Source organism: Triturus cristatus, chromosome 5_1, assembly GCF_964204655.1.
Source record: "Triturus cristatus chromosome 5_1, aTriCri1.1, whole genome shotgun sequence".
Classification (NCBI taxonomy): Eukaryota; Metazoa; Chordata; class Amphibia; order Caudata; family Salamandridae; genus Triturus; species Triturus cristatus.
The window spans coordinates 547,069,242-547,083,305 of record NC_140587.1 but is presented as its reverse complement, the minus strand read 5'-3'; positions in this window follow the sequence as shown (position 1 = coordinate 547,083,305).

The window sequence follows — 14,064 nt, the reverse complement described above, 5'->3', positions numbered from 1 at the left end:
GAAACTACAATTGCAGCAGAAATAGCTAGAGACAGTTCTCAGGACAGCCAAAGTTCAGGAACACTCAGTCAAGATCCCCTAGGACAACCAATCGTTGAAAATGAAGCATCAATAGCCATGAATGAAGTGGAAACGGCTATGAATCAAGCTCAAGAAGAATTTATAGACTTACAAAATTTGGAAAGACAACTGAACGAAGAGCAGCAACAAATTTATGAAGAGATCAGAAACAAAATTGATCACGGATTTCTACATGAAAAAAAAGAGTGCTCATGCACATCATTTCATCCAATCAGGATGTATGTAAGCGGACAAGCTGGAACTGGAAAAAGTTTCCTAATAAAAGTCATCAGAAGCTACCTACAGCAAAAAACGGATTCTACTTTGTCTTGTGTGATTACTGCTCCAACTGGGTTAGCAGCATATAACATAAAAGGAATCACTTTACATCGTTTGCTAATGTTACCAGTGGAGCATGAGAACAAAATACAATACAACAAGCTAACTGGAGAAGCATGCTTGGAAGTTTCAAGAGTATTGAAGAAGATGCAAGTTCTCATTATTGATGAGGTGAGCATGGTATCAAACTTAATGCTTGCCTTTGTGCATTTAAGAATGCAGCAAATTCTGAAGACAGACTATGACGTGTTATTTGGAGGAAAACACGTCATAGTTTTTGGAGATCTTTTGCAACTTACTCCAGTTAAAGGACAACCAGTGTTTAATACTGTGACACATGAAGACACGAAGAAGTCATTGGGAAGCATCGGTAATACAAATATTTGGTCCTTCTTTGAGTACAAGGAACTTACTACTAATATGAGGCAAGCAAACGATGAAGAATATGGAAGTATTCTGAAAGATATCAGGATTGGACTACTCACAGAAGCTGGCAAAAAAGCATTACAGAGTCGGCTGCTACATAATTTATTTCCAAAGGAAGAAATAGTTGCAGAGAAGATATACAAGAACATTGCAGAAAAGAAAAGTGTCATCTGCTTAATGCCAACTCTATGTGAATGCTCAATATTCAATGAGGAGCTTTTGAAATTGGAAAAGGAAGATATCAGGAAATTGGAAGCAGTGGACAAAATTGAGGATGGAAGAATTACTGTCACATTAACAGGCACACTGAAAAATAAATTGGATTCACTAGAGAAGAACATTTCCAAAACAGCTGGATTAGAAAAAAATCTATATGTTTGCATGAACTGTAGAGTATTTTTAAGGAGAAATTTGGATGTTGAAAAAGGTTTAGTTAATGGAGCTATGGGAAGAGTTGTGGGTTTTATTAATTATCAGAAAAAAGATGGAATTGAATGTTTAAAAATAAAATTTGATCAGATAGAAGAAGTTAAAGACATTTGTCGTTGTTCAGTTCGTTTCATGCTTGTGAAAGACTTATATGTACGTAGGAAGCAGTTTCCGTTTTCGCTAGCATATGCTGTAACTATTCACAAGTCTCAAGGATTGACTGTAGATTGTGCATTTGTGAACATTGGTTCAACTGTGTTCAAAGAAGGTATGGCATATGTTGCTTTGTCACGAGTGAAAACATTATCAGGTCTATTCATGATAGACTTTGATGATTCAAAAGTTAGTGCTGATACAAATTGTGTAAAGGAGTATAATAGATTAAGAAGAAGCTATGCTCCTCATTTAGGTCAGTATCCTGTGTTGGAGAAACGTGTAGTTTCTCGTAAAAGGAGAAATGAGAATATCTGTAATGAAGATGTAGAGAGGAGGAAAAAAAAGAGGAGTGATGTAATTGCAAGCAAAAAGAATAAGGAAAATGAAGAACAGGTTGTAGGATGTCATTTTGAAAATAGCTCTGGTGTCAACTGCTACGCTAATGTAGTGCTGAATGTTGCATTTTATCTGGAAAGTTTGCAAGAGCAGATAATAGTAAATCAGGGAAAAAGATTCTGTTCTGTGCTGAGTCTCCTTTTTGAAAAGCTGAGTAATGATAAAACTCAAATAGAAAGTGCTACTGAAATTAGAAAAGTTTTAGATGTATGTTCAGGACGAATACAGTTTTCTCACAATGTACAGCAAGACGCACAGGAATTCTTGATGTATTTTCTTCAGGTACTGGAAGAAGAAGGGGTTCCCATTGAAAATGTATTTGGTCTCTCTTATAAATGGGAACATAGTTGTGAAAACTGTTATAATATATGTGGCTCTAATGTTGATAATGAAAGGTTTATTTATTTAACAGTGCCAGAGAGTAAAACAGTCACTTTTGCTAAATTAGTTAAAGATGCTAATCATAGCATGCAATGTGGTGAGTGTAAATCTGACATGTTTTCAACGTTAATTTTAAAGGAATACGGACAGTATGTAATTTTAATGATGCAACGATGTAGAGCTGATGGTTCAAAATTGGATACTTTAATAAAGAAGTTTACAGGACAGCAATTATCAATTTCAGGAAAAACTTTTGTAACAGTTGCAATAATTTTCCATGATGGACCTACTGTAACTTCTGGTCATTACACAGTTTATCTTAAATGTGAAAAAGGCTGGACACTGTGTAATGATTCCCAATTGATTTTTAAGCAACGTTTGCCTTTTGATTTAGCAAATTCCTATCTAATCTTCCTGAAACCTAAATTTTAGAGAGATTTGGCAACATCTGGACAAAACAATTTTACCATTTTATTGGATTACCATTTGGAATTTACAAATAAAAAGATTTAACAAATTATCATTTGGCCTAATGGAAAGGTAACCAATTGTAATGTGGAATTTTTCCATTTTTTAAGGAAACTTTGGAAAACCAAAAATTTAGAAAAAATCGGTAACATCTGCACAATTTAAATTTTGGAATGTTATTGGATTGCCATTGGAAATTTTTTCAAAAAAGATTTTTAAAATTACTATTTGGCCATGCGGAAAGGTAAACAATTCTATTGTGGACTTATTTAATTATTAATAAATCTTTCGGTAACCACAATGTTACAGAGAATCGGTGAGATCTGTACAATTTAAACTTTAGATTTTTATTGGATTACCATTGGAAATTTAACCAAAAAAGAATTTTAAAATTACTATTTGGCCTAAAGGAAATGGAACCAGATGTATTGTGGAGTTATTTGAGATATATTATTGTGATTATACTTCTGAAACAAAAATATCAGACGGTATTTTAAAGAAATAAGTATTGATATTAGATGATATTTTTTAAGAATATTATGCATTTCTATAAAGTTATGTTTATGCAAAAAGAGATTGTGGGCTTTTTTAAAACAATCTTTGAGATTGTTAATTTTTTTTTTGCCCGCTGTTAAATGATGAATGCAATTGCTTTCACAATTTATAGTGAAATGCAATATATTCTGAAAACAGCAAAAAAAAGGCAAAAATATTTTTTGAAAAATATGTAAATATGTGTACTGTATTATAAAATGTTTTATTAAATATTAATACTTTTTTCTTTATTTTCAGATTGAGATAGAAAATTTTCGAAAACTAGAACCATTTTTAAAGCAATTAAAAAAAAATTTAAATGAATAAATATTTTTTTGAGTGGGTATGGTAAGTCAATAATATCATGGTCCCTTTTTTCCACTTCTCTACAATCACATTTTCAGTTAATTGTAGTCTCTCAAGGACCTTGTAATGTGATAATTGATTTTTAGTGTTTAAAAAAAAAAAAAAAAAAAAATTACGCGTACCGTACGCGTACGGTAAAAAAAAAATAAAAAAAGTTTTTAAAAACTTATATAAAAAAAAGATGAAAGGTAAGGTTGGCTCTTAAAAGAGCCGTTGTGTTCATGCAGGGACAGAGGAAAGAAAGATTGGGAATATTAGATGGTACGACAAGTGTGCTGATCTATTTTATTGTTCACTAGGGAAATACTGGTCTCCCTATAACTAATTAGATCATGACAAGTGGCGCACCGTACTTCAACCCTCGCAAACCGAGGGTTAATTTCCAGAGGACCAGAAAAAGGAGATGCTCCCCCCACAGATGAAGGGCTCACCTGACCTGCAGAAGAAGGACTCAGCACTGCAGATGATGGTCCAGGCTGAGCTGCTGTGGATGTGCTTGGTTGATTTACTGAAGGGTTACCTTCAGTAAGTCGAGCATGTGTCCTTCTGTGTACATCCTTAAGGTGTCTCATCATGGTGTGATTCCCAAAGGAATACTTCCTGTCGGGATTCCCTCTTGAAAGTACACGCTTACACAGCTTACAAGTCACTAAGGGTGCATTTACCTTTTGCTGGCCTTCTGGAAAAGAAAAATACTCCCATATGTAGGAGGTCTTTTGTTTCCTCGCTCTCTGCCTCAAGGTAGTGCTGCTAGCCTCACTCTCAGAAGAGCTCTGCTGTTCTGCCATCGTATCACAAAGACAACCCAGCTCCTTCTCCTAAGGGATCACAAGCAGAAATGAGGGGAATGGGTGTGGTGTAGGAGAGTTCTAGAACTGAAAGTAGTTTCAACCAATCAAAAGTTGTGTTTCATGATCACATGACCTACCGTACGCTGACGGTACGCTTACGGTGCGCAAAACAGGCACGCCCCTTCACTTCCGCGTAACGTGCGCGTGCAGCGTACGCGCTATGCGCGCGTGACGTGCATCTACGCAAATTGCGTAAATGAACGCAAACAGCGTAGAAATCTAACGTAATTACAGCAAGACGTGCGCTTACCGTACGCGCACGGTAAAAAAAAAAAAAAAAAAAATGTATTGCTAATAAATTTTACCTGTTTATATTAAAAAAATTGTAAAATAAAAACATATTGTAGAATTTTTAAAATTTAACCATAGTCTTTAAAAAAGGATAGACAATTAAAATAAAAATATGTAAAAAAAAAAAGAAGAAAAAAAAAAAAATTAGCATTTAAAAAACCTTGCCAATTCACTGAAAAAAACATGGGTTTCACTCACGTTATAGTTAGGAATTAGCATTTAAAAAACCTTGCAAATTCACTGAAAAAACCATGGGTTTCACACACGTTATAGTTAGGAATTAGCATTTAAAAAACCTTAGAAATTCAATGAAAAAACCAAAGGTTTCACACATGTTATAGTTAGCTGGACATTTCACTCGTAAAAAACCATTGAAATTCCCCCGTTATAGTTAGTTCAGCTAACTATAACTCGCGCGCCCGCAATGCACTACTGATGACGTCACATATTACATCACTCATGACATGGTCAGTGACATCACTCATGACATCACTGATGACATCTCAAATGACATCACTGATGACATTATCCTTGTGACAGAGTGGTAGACCTCCTCTCACCCTAATATAACCTTTGATACACACATTTAAAAATAGAGACTGAAATTTTCAAAAAAATGGACATACCAATAACAGTTACAACAACCTATTCAGTAATTCTAAGATCCACATACACATCCACTCATCCACCAACAATCCTATACAGTCACTCATACATGTACTCACACATCATATGTACTCATACACCTAAACATCCTGTAACACAATGCCACTCATTCATAGAGTTACTCACACATAGTCACTCATGCTAATAAAGAATCAAACATCCATTTACTTGCATATACAGTTATACACACACCACCACACTTACTTTTACAGAAACTTACACATACTTAGTCTTTTAAACAATCACTTATAGAAACACATACTTATTCATACAGGAAGTCTACCAATCTCTCACTCTCACATATACTCACTTATAAACACCAATACTCACATATACTAGTTTAAAACATATGTAGTTACTCATAAAGACACTATTGAGACAGTCATTCACTCACTAACACACCCATACACACACTCATCCACCCATACGGTCCTGCACACATGCTGTCTTCAACACATACAAACAGTGAGTCACTCATTCATGCACCTATGCACTACGTAATAACCCCCACCGAACCATGAAGACACTCAGACACTCATACTGATACTCAAAAAACCAACTAATAACCTATATAGACACTCATGTAGCTACTCACCAACCCATGCAGCCACTTATATACAAAGTGAGAGACTGATACAGGTATTTACACATTTAAACATTACTCACTTAGCCATGTATTCATAAAGATACACTTAATCAGTCAGTAATACAATCAATTTTTCAAAAACAAATCATCAATTTAGACACTTATATACTCATTTATTCTTCCATCGACCTTGAGATATACATATATTAAACATATTTAATTTTCAGAAAAACACACATTCACTGGATGATGTCATCAGTGATGTCATTTGAGATGTCATCAGTGATGTCATGAGTGATGTCACTGACCATGTCATGAGTGATGTAATATGTGACGTCATCAGTAGTGCATTGCGGGCGCGCGAGTTATAGTTAGCTGAACTAACTATAACGGGGGAATTTCAATGGTTTTTTACGAGTGAAATGTCCAGCTAACTATAACATGTGTGAAACCTTTGGTTTTTTCATTGAATATATATATAGTATATATATATATATATATATATATATATATTCACTTAAAAAACCATAGGTTTCACACACGTTATAGTTAGGAATTAGCATTTAAAAAACCTTGCAAAATCACTTAAAAAACCATAGGTTTCACACATGTTATAGTTAGCTGGACATTTCACTCGTAAAAAACCATTGAAATTCCCCCGTTATAGTAAGATCAGATAACTATAACTCGCGCGCCCACAATCCACTGCGGATGACGTTAAATATTACATCACTCATGACATGGTCAGTGACATCACTCATGACATCACTGATGACATCATCCTTGTGATAGAGTGGCGGTCGCGCGAGTTATAGTTATCTGAACTAACTATAACGGGGGAATTTCTATGGTTTTTTACAAGTGAAATGTCCAGCTAACTATAACATGTGTGAAACCTATGGTTTTTTAAGTAAATTTGCAAGGTTTTTTAAATGCTAATTCCTAACTATAACGTGTGTGAAACCTATGGTTTTTTAAGTGAATATTTAAGGTTTTTTAAATGCTAATTTATGTATGTATTATTATATTTTTTATATACTTATTTTAGAATAAACTACCTATGTATATAGTTATAGATTGACTGTATTCTGTAATATGGAATAAATCATTTAAAATGTTTTTGTTTTTTTTAAAGGTTTTTTTACCATGTGCGCACCGTGCACGCACCCCGCGATTTTTTGAAAAAAAAATAAATGTTTTTTTCACCCTTCGGGGTCCTTCAGGGACCCCCTGACAAAGGCTAGGGGGTCAGGAACTCTCTACCCAGCTCCCTTTTCACGCTCTCCACCTTTCTTTTTCACTGTCACACACAAAATGGCGGCCGACACTTCCTGATTTCGACCGATTCGAATGTTGACTGACATGTAACCACCAATAAGAATTACGCTCAAGCACGTTATGGTGTGCGCACGGTGCGCGCTTATAGATATTTATGTACCTTTAACTGCAATTTTCTCAGAAACGACTGAACAGATTGACACCATATATGCAAAAGGCACATGCCTGACCTGAGGACTACCTCTTTGCCAAATTTCAAGTAATTCTGTTCAGCCGTTCGAGCTGTACCTTCGACTAAAGGTCCTATGGGAAAATGCATGGTGAAAACGCGTTTTGGGACCCCCCTTTTTTCTCAGCCCCCGCTTGACAAATCACCCCGAGACTTTCAGGGTAGGAGCTGAGCGGAGTGCCCCATTAGTTTTGAAAATTTCGCGAGGATTCGTCAACCGGCGCCAAAGTTATTCAAAATAGAATTTTTAGATTTTCTATGGGAACTCGGTCCTAACTATAACTATCTACTGGCGACCGCCAGTAGATAATATATATATATATATGTAAGTATGTATGCATGTATGTATCTATATATATGTATGTATGTATGTATATAACTCGTGCGCCCGCAATCCACTGCTCATGACGTCACGTTTTACATCACTCATGACATGGTCAGTGACATCACTCATGACATCACTGATGACATCATCCTTTTGATAGAGTGGCGGTCACGCGAGTTATAGTTATCTGAACTAACTATAACGGGGAATTTCATTGGTTTTTTACGAGTGAAATGTCCACCTAACTATAACATGTGTGAAACCTATGGTTTTTTAAGTGAATTTGTATGTTTTTTTAAATGCTAAGTTATGTATTTATTATTATATTTTTTATATATTTATTTTACAATAAACTACGTATTAAAAATATATATTTTTTTTATGGTTTTTCAACGTCCGCGCACCCCGCGATTTAAAAAAAAAAAATTAAAATGTTTTTTTCTGCCTTCGTGGTCCTTCAGGGACCCCCTGACAAAGGCTAGGGGGTCAGGAACTCTCTAACCTGCCCCCTTTTCACGTTTGCCACCTTTCTTTTTCACTCTCGCACTCAAAACAAACAAAATGGTGGCCGACACTTCCTGATTTAGACCGATTCGAACGTTGACTGACATGTAACCACCAATCAGAATTACGCTCGCGCACGTTAGGGTGCGCGCACGGTGCGCGCACGGTGCGCGTCTATAGATATTTATGTACTTTAACTGCAATTTTCTCAGGAACTACTGAACAGATTGACTCCATATATGCAAAAGGCACATCCCTGACCTGAGGACTACCTCTTTGCCAAATTTCAAGTAATTCTGTTCAGCCGTTCGGGCTGTACCTTCGACTAAAGGTCCTATGGGAAAATGCATGGGGAAAACGCGTTTTGGGACCCCCCTTTTTTCTCGGCCCCCGCTTGACGAATCCCCCCGAGACTTTCAGGGTAGGAGCTGAGCGGAGCGCCCCATTAGTTTTGAAACTTTCGCGAGGATTCGTCAACCGGCGCCAAAGTTATTCAAAATAGAATTTTGAGATTTCCTATGGAAACACAGTCCTAACTATAACTATCTACTGGCGACCGCCAGTAGATAATATATATATATATATATATATATATATATATGTATAAATATCCAGTAGGTAGTTATAGTTAGGACCCGGTTTCTATTCAAAAAGCGTTTTTTCGTTTCCCAATAACTTAGGCGGCGGTTGACAAATCTTCGCGAAATTTTTAAAAGTAGTGGGGTGCTCCAGTCAGCTCCTGTCTTGAAAGTTACTGGGTGATTCGTCAAGCGGGGGCCGAGAAAAAAGGGGGTCCCAAAATGCATTTTCCCCATGTTCATTTCCATAGGAAACTTTAGACAAAGCTGCAGCCCGAACTGCTGAAAGGAATTACACCAAATTTGGCCAAACGTTAGCCCTTGGTTCAGAAAGAGACCTTTTTTTTTTAAATGGTGTAAATCCAAGCACGAGCTTCATTCTAATTGCCTGCCAACACTCCCAACCAGGAACTGTTGGCAGCCATCTTGTCACAAGAAAACAGTAAAACAAAGAAAAAACAAGAAAAGGGGGCAGGGTAAAAACACCCTGACCGCTAGGCCTGCTCAGGGGGTCCCACAAGGACCCCAAGTGCCAAAAAAAGCATTTTTTAAAATAATTTCGGCGGAATTCACGTTGGGGTAGCAAATCCTGACGAAATTATTTAAAAAATTGAAGTGCGGGCTCTTGCTCTTCATTTTAATGAGGCACCCGGGTGGGCCAGGTCCCGGGGGCAATGTGGTTTAAATTTGCGGGGGCCCTGTATCCCCAGGGACCGCCACCTCACCGGGGCTTAATAATTCTAATCTGGGGGGCACGCGGCCCCCCAACAGCCCCGGACACCGCCACCTCCCCGGGGATTCTAAAATAAATGCATGGGGGTCCCAATGGCCTGGGGAACGCCACCTCCCAGGGCCGGCTCCTGCAGTGTCCCGGGGTGCCCACCCCCGGGATACTGCTGTTTGCTATAGCAGGGCGGGAGCACGCTCCTGCCCTGCCATAGCAAACGCTGCTTTGCTTCCTTGAAGCGAGAGCAGGGAAACATGCTCTCGCTTCAAGGAAGCGAAGCAGAATTGCTTTTAAGCAAGGGGAGCTGAATGTTAGCACCTCCCCTTGCTCAAAAGCAATGCCGGCTCCCGCAGGAGGCGCGGAGCCGGCGGGACCGTGGGGGCATTGGGGCTCCACCCATGGTCCCAAATGGAAAGGGCTGGCCCAAGGGGCTAGAAGTGGTCCTGGAGGGGGCCACGTGGCCCCCCTTCATCATTAAAATATAAAAAAAAAAAGTAAAGGCTCAGCCCCGGGGGATTGGGTCCCCTGGGCCAATAGAGGCCTCAGGAGGGGGGCACGCACCCCCCTCCTTAAAATAATATTATAAAAACAGGTCAGGTTCTTTGGGATGGGGTCCCCAGGGCCTCAAATATTGTAAAAGAAGGCGGACCACACAGTCCCCTTCCAAAAAAATGAATTCCGCTTGAATACTGAGGGTCCCTGGGGGCCAACTAGCCCACCAGGTACCTCCAGTATGTGCCACAGAGCTGCGTTGCAGAGAGGTGTTCTGAGGTCACGCCCCTTTATAGACCTCTCTGCAATGCAGCTCTGTGGCACTTACTGGAGGTACCTGGTGGGCTAGTAGGCCCCCAGGGACCCTCAGGACTCAAGGGGAATTAATCCCTCAATTTACAACGTGCCAGGGGGCGCGTTTGCACAGTGGTGCAGGGAGGGGGCGTAGTCTAACAAAACAATTTTGCAATGGGCTCCATGGCGCGTTGGAAATTGGGGGATTAAGTCCCCTTGAATCCTGAGGCTACCTGGGGGCAAACTAGCCCACCAGGTACCTCCAGTATGCGCCACAGAGCAGCGTTGCATAGAGGTGTTCCAAGGCCACACCCCTTTTTACACCTGTCTGTAACACAGCTCTCAGGCGTTTACTGTAGGTACCTGGTGGGCTAGTTGCCCCAAGGGACCCTCAGGACTCAAGGGGAATTAATCCCCCAATTTACAACACGCCAGGGGGTGTGTTTGCACAGTGGTGCAGGGAGGTGGCAGGGCCTAACAAAACAAGTGTGCAAATGTGCCCCCTGGCGTGTTGTAAATTGGGGGATGACATCACTGATGACAACTCAAATGACATCACTGAGGACATCACTGATGACATCATCCATGTGAAAATCTGATGCACCTCCTCACACCCTGATATAACCTTTGATACACCCACTGTAAAATGCAGCCTACCATTTTCGAAACCATCGACACACCAAAACCAGTTACTACATATGCACTCACTGGTTCCTAGATCTACATACACATCCATTAATTCACCCATACAATCACTCATACATGCAGTCACTCATCAATACAACACTATCATATGCATTCATACACCTATACAGACACTCACACACCACCACTCATCTAGAGTTACTCACACACCTAGTCAGTCAGGCAAAGAATCAATCACACTTCCATTTACTCACCTATACAGCTATACACACACCACATCAGGTATTCATACACAACAAAACGCATACTTAATCTCTTATACATTCACTGATACAAGTACACACTCATGCATACAGCCACTCTCACAATCACTGACTCTCAGGTATAGTCATTTTTATACTCCAGCTCTCCCATACACTGGCTTTTACATATGTAGTTACTTGGACATGTGCCACTGAGACATCCATTCACTCACTAACACACCCATATACACACTCACCCACCCATACAGCTGTTTCCACATGCACTCTTGAACCCTTACACCCAGTAAATCAACCACTCAAACATCTATGCACAGACTCACACACCTCCCACCCACCCACACACAAACTCAGTCACCCATACAAATACTCAGGAAACCAATCGATAACCCATATAGACACTCATGCAGCTACTGACCAACCCATGCAGGAGCTTGTACAACAACAGACAGACTGATACAGACATTCACACAGTTTAGTCACTAACCCATGCATTCAGTAAGACACATTTATTCACTCACTTTAACAGTCAGCCACGCACCTACTAAATCCTCCATCCAGACACTTATACATACACCCACTCATTCTTCAATACACCTTGGCATATATATAAAACATATTTAAACTTTAAACAAACACAGTCACTGGATGATGTCATCAGTGATGTCATCAGCGATGTAATTTGAGAGATCATCAGTGTTGTCAACAGTGATATCACTGACCATGTCATGAATGATGTAATATGTGACGTCATCAGCAGTGCATTGCGGGGGCTCGAGTTATAGTTAGCTGAACTAACTATAACGGCGGAATTTCTCTGGTTTTGTACGAGTGGAATGTCCAACTAACTATAAGTGGAATGTCTAACTATAACTTCCCTGAAACCTATGGTTTTTTCAGTGAATGTATATATACGGCCAGCAATGGTTGGGACACCCCCTGGTGTTTAAGCTTGCTGTTCACTGTATCGGCGCTTACTGCGGGAGTTTCAAATCCCATCATGGATCGCAGCAGGTATGGCTCAATCGTATGCCATGGAGGAGGGTCCAGTATTGTCATCCAATTAGTGAAGATCTATTTAAATGCCTCCAGGTATAAAACCTTTGAAGAGTGAAGCGGGCACTGAGGAAAGCCGCGAGGCTGAACGCGTCTGCCCAGAGTTTCACAAAGACATTTAGACTTTGTCTCCAGCTTGTATTGCAAATGAATTCAATTTCTACAACCGAGTGGTTTCAGACCCATTCTTTGAGTGGGATTCAAGTTCATGTGTGACCGGTAGCAAGCACCGTTTTACCGGGACCCCTTTTCGATCTGGAGCAATGCGCCTGGCTTGCACAGCTTGGTTTTGTATGAAATACAGCACGTCACCCCCCATGATGGTACAAGTTACTTACTGGATTTGGTGCCATATGGGGAGAAAAGAAGCAGATTTCCTGCGTGAAGGTTGTTGAAGTTAGTTTGCCATCTGCCTCCTGCTGGGGCCTGCCGGGTGAAGAGTGCTTTCCGCGGCCAGCAATGGTTGGGACACCACCTGGTGTTTAAGCTTGCTGTTCAACTTGCCAGCAGATATGCCGCTTGCAACCCGGCATCAATTTCAGACTGCCAGATGCGTTTCGGGAACTCCTGTTCCCTTTCTCAATGGCCGTAAGGACTGCATACTCTCAGACGATATTCCCCGCACAATATCCTTTCCAAGGCCCCACCCTGATGGGTGTTACCAACAGGCTTTCTGGGTCCTGTAGTGCGGTGGCAGTATCCTTCAGTGAGTCCGTCTGAAGGTAGCAGCAAATCAAATTAATAGAACCCATGTGGGGTGATGCCCGGTCCGGTTGCAACCTGCCCCGCTTTCTAGTTGCCCCCAGTGAAGCTGCCTCCGTTTGTTGAAGTTAGTTTGCCATCTGCCTCCTGCTGGGGCCTGCCGGGTGAAGAGTGCTTTCCGCGGCCAGCAATGGTTAGGACACCACCTGGTGTTTAAGCTTGCTGTTCACTGTATCGGCGCTTACTGCGAGAGTTTCAAATCCCGTCATGGATTGCAGCAGGTATGACGCAGTCGTATGCCATGGAGGAGGGGCCAGAATTGTCATCCAATTAGTGAGGATCTATTTAAATGCCTCCAGGTACAAAATCTTTGAAGAGTGAAGCGGGCACTGAGAAAAGCCGCGAGGCTGAAGCGCGTCTGCCCAGCATTTCACAAAGACATTTAGACTTTGTCTCCAGCCTGTATTGCAAATAAATTCAATTTCTACAACAGAGTGGTTTCGGACCTATTCTTGGGATTGGAGTTCATATATATATATATATATATATATATATATATATATATATATATATATATATATATATATGGCAGAAAGTTTCCCGAATACGTCAGCTCCACTCCTCTCGGGGTCGGTGCGAGTTCCCGGGTTTCGGGTCCCGGTGATATAATGTAGAAAACTCCACAGTACTTGTTCGGTAAAGGAATACTCGCACTCCAAGGCTCGTTGTGAAAATACGTTTAATGGCAACGCGTTTCGAGCAGACGCTCTTCTTCACTGGCCACAAGTTACAAATCACTCGTCCACCATTTCAAGTGTTACATAAACATAGAAAACGGACCAACAGTTGCTCGTAACCCGAGCACAAAAATAAACAAAAGACTTTCTCGCAGCTCAAATAAGAGAAAAGAATATACAATCCTCTAACTGCAAATGCCAGTGCAGGTTTAACGATAACAATATAAGAGAGTGTCCAAATGTATGTACAATTCAACAAATCCATTGTAAAATAAGTACATGTGAAAA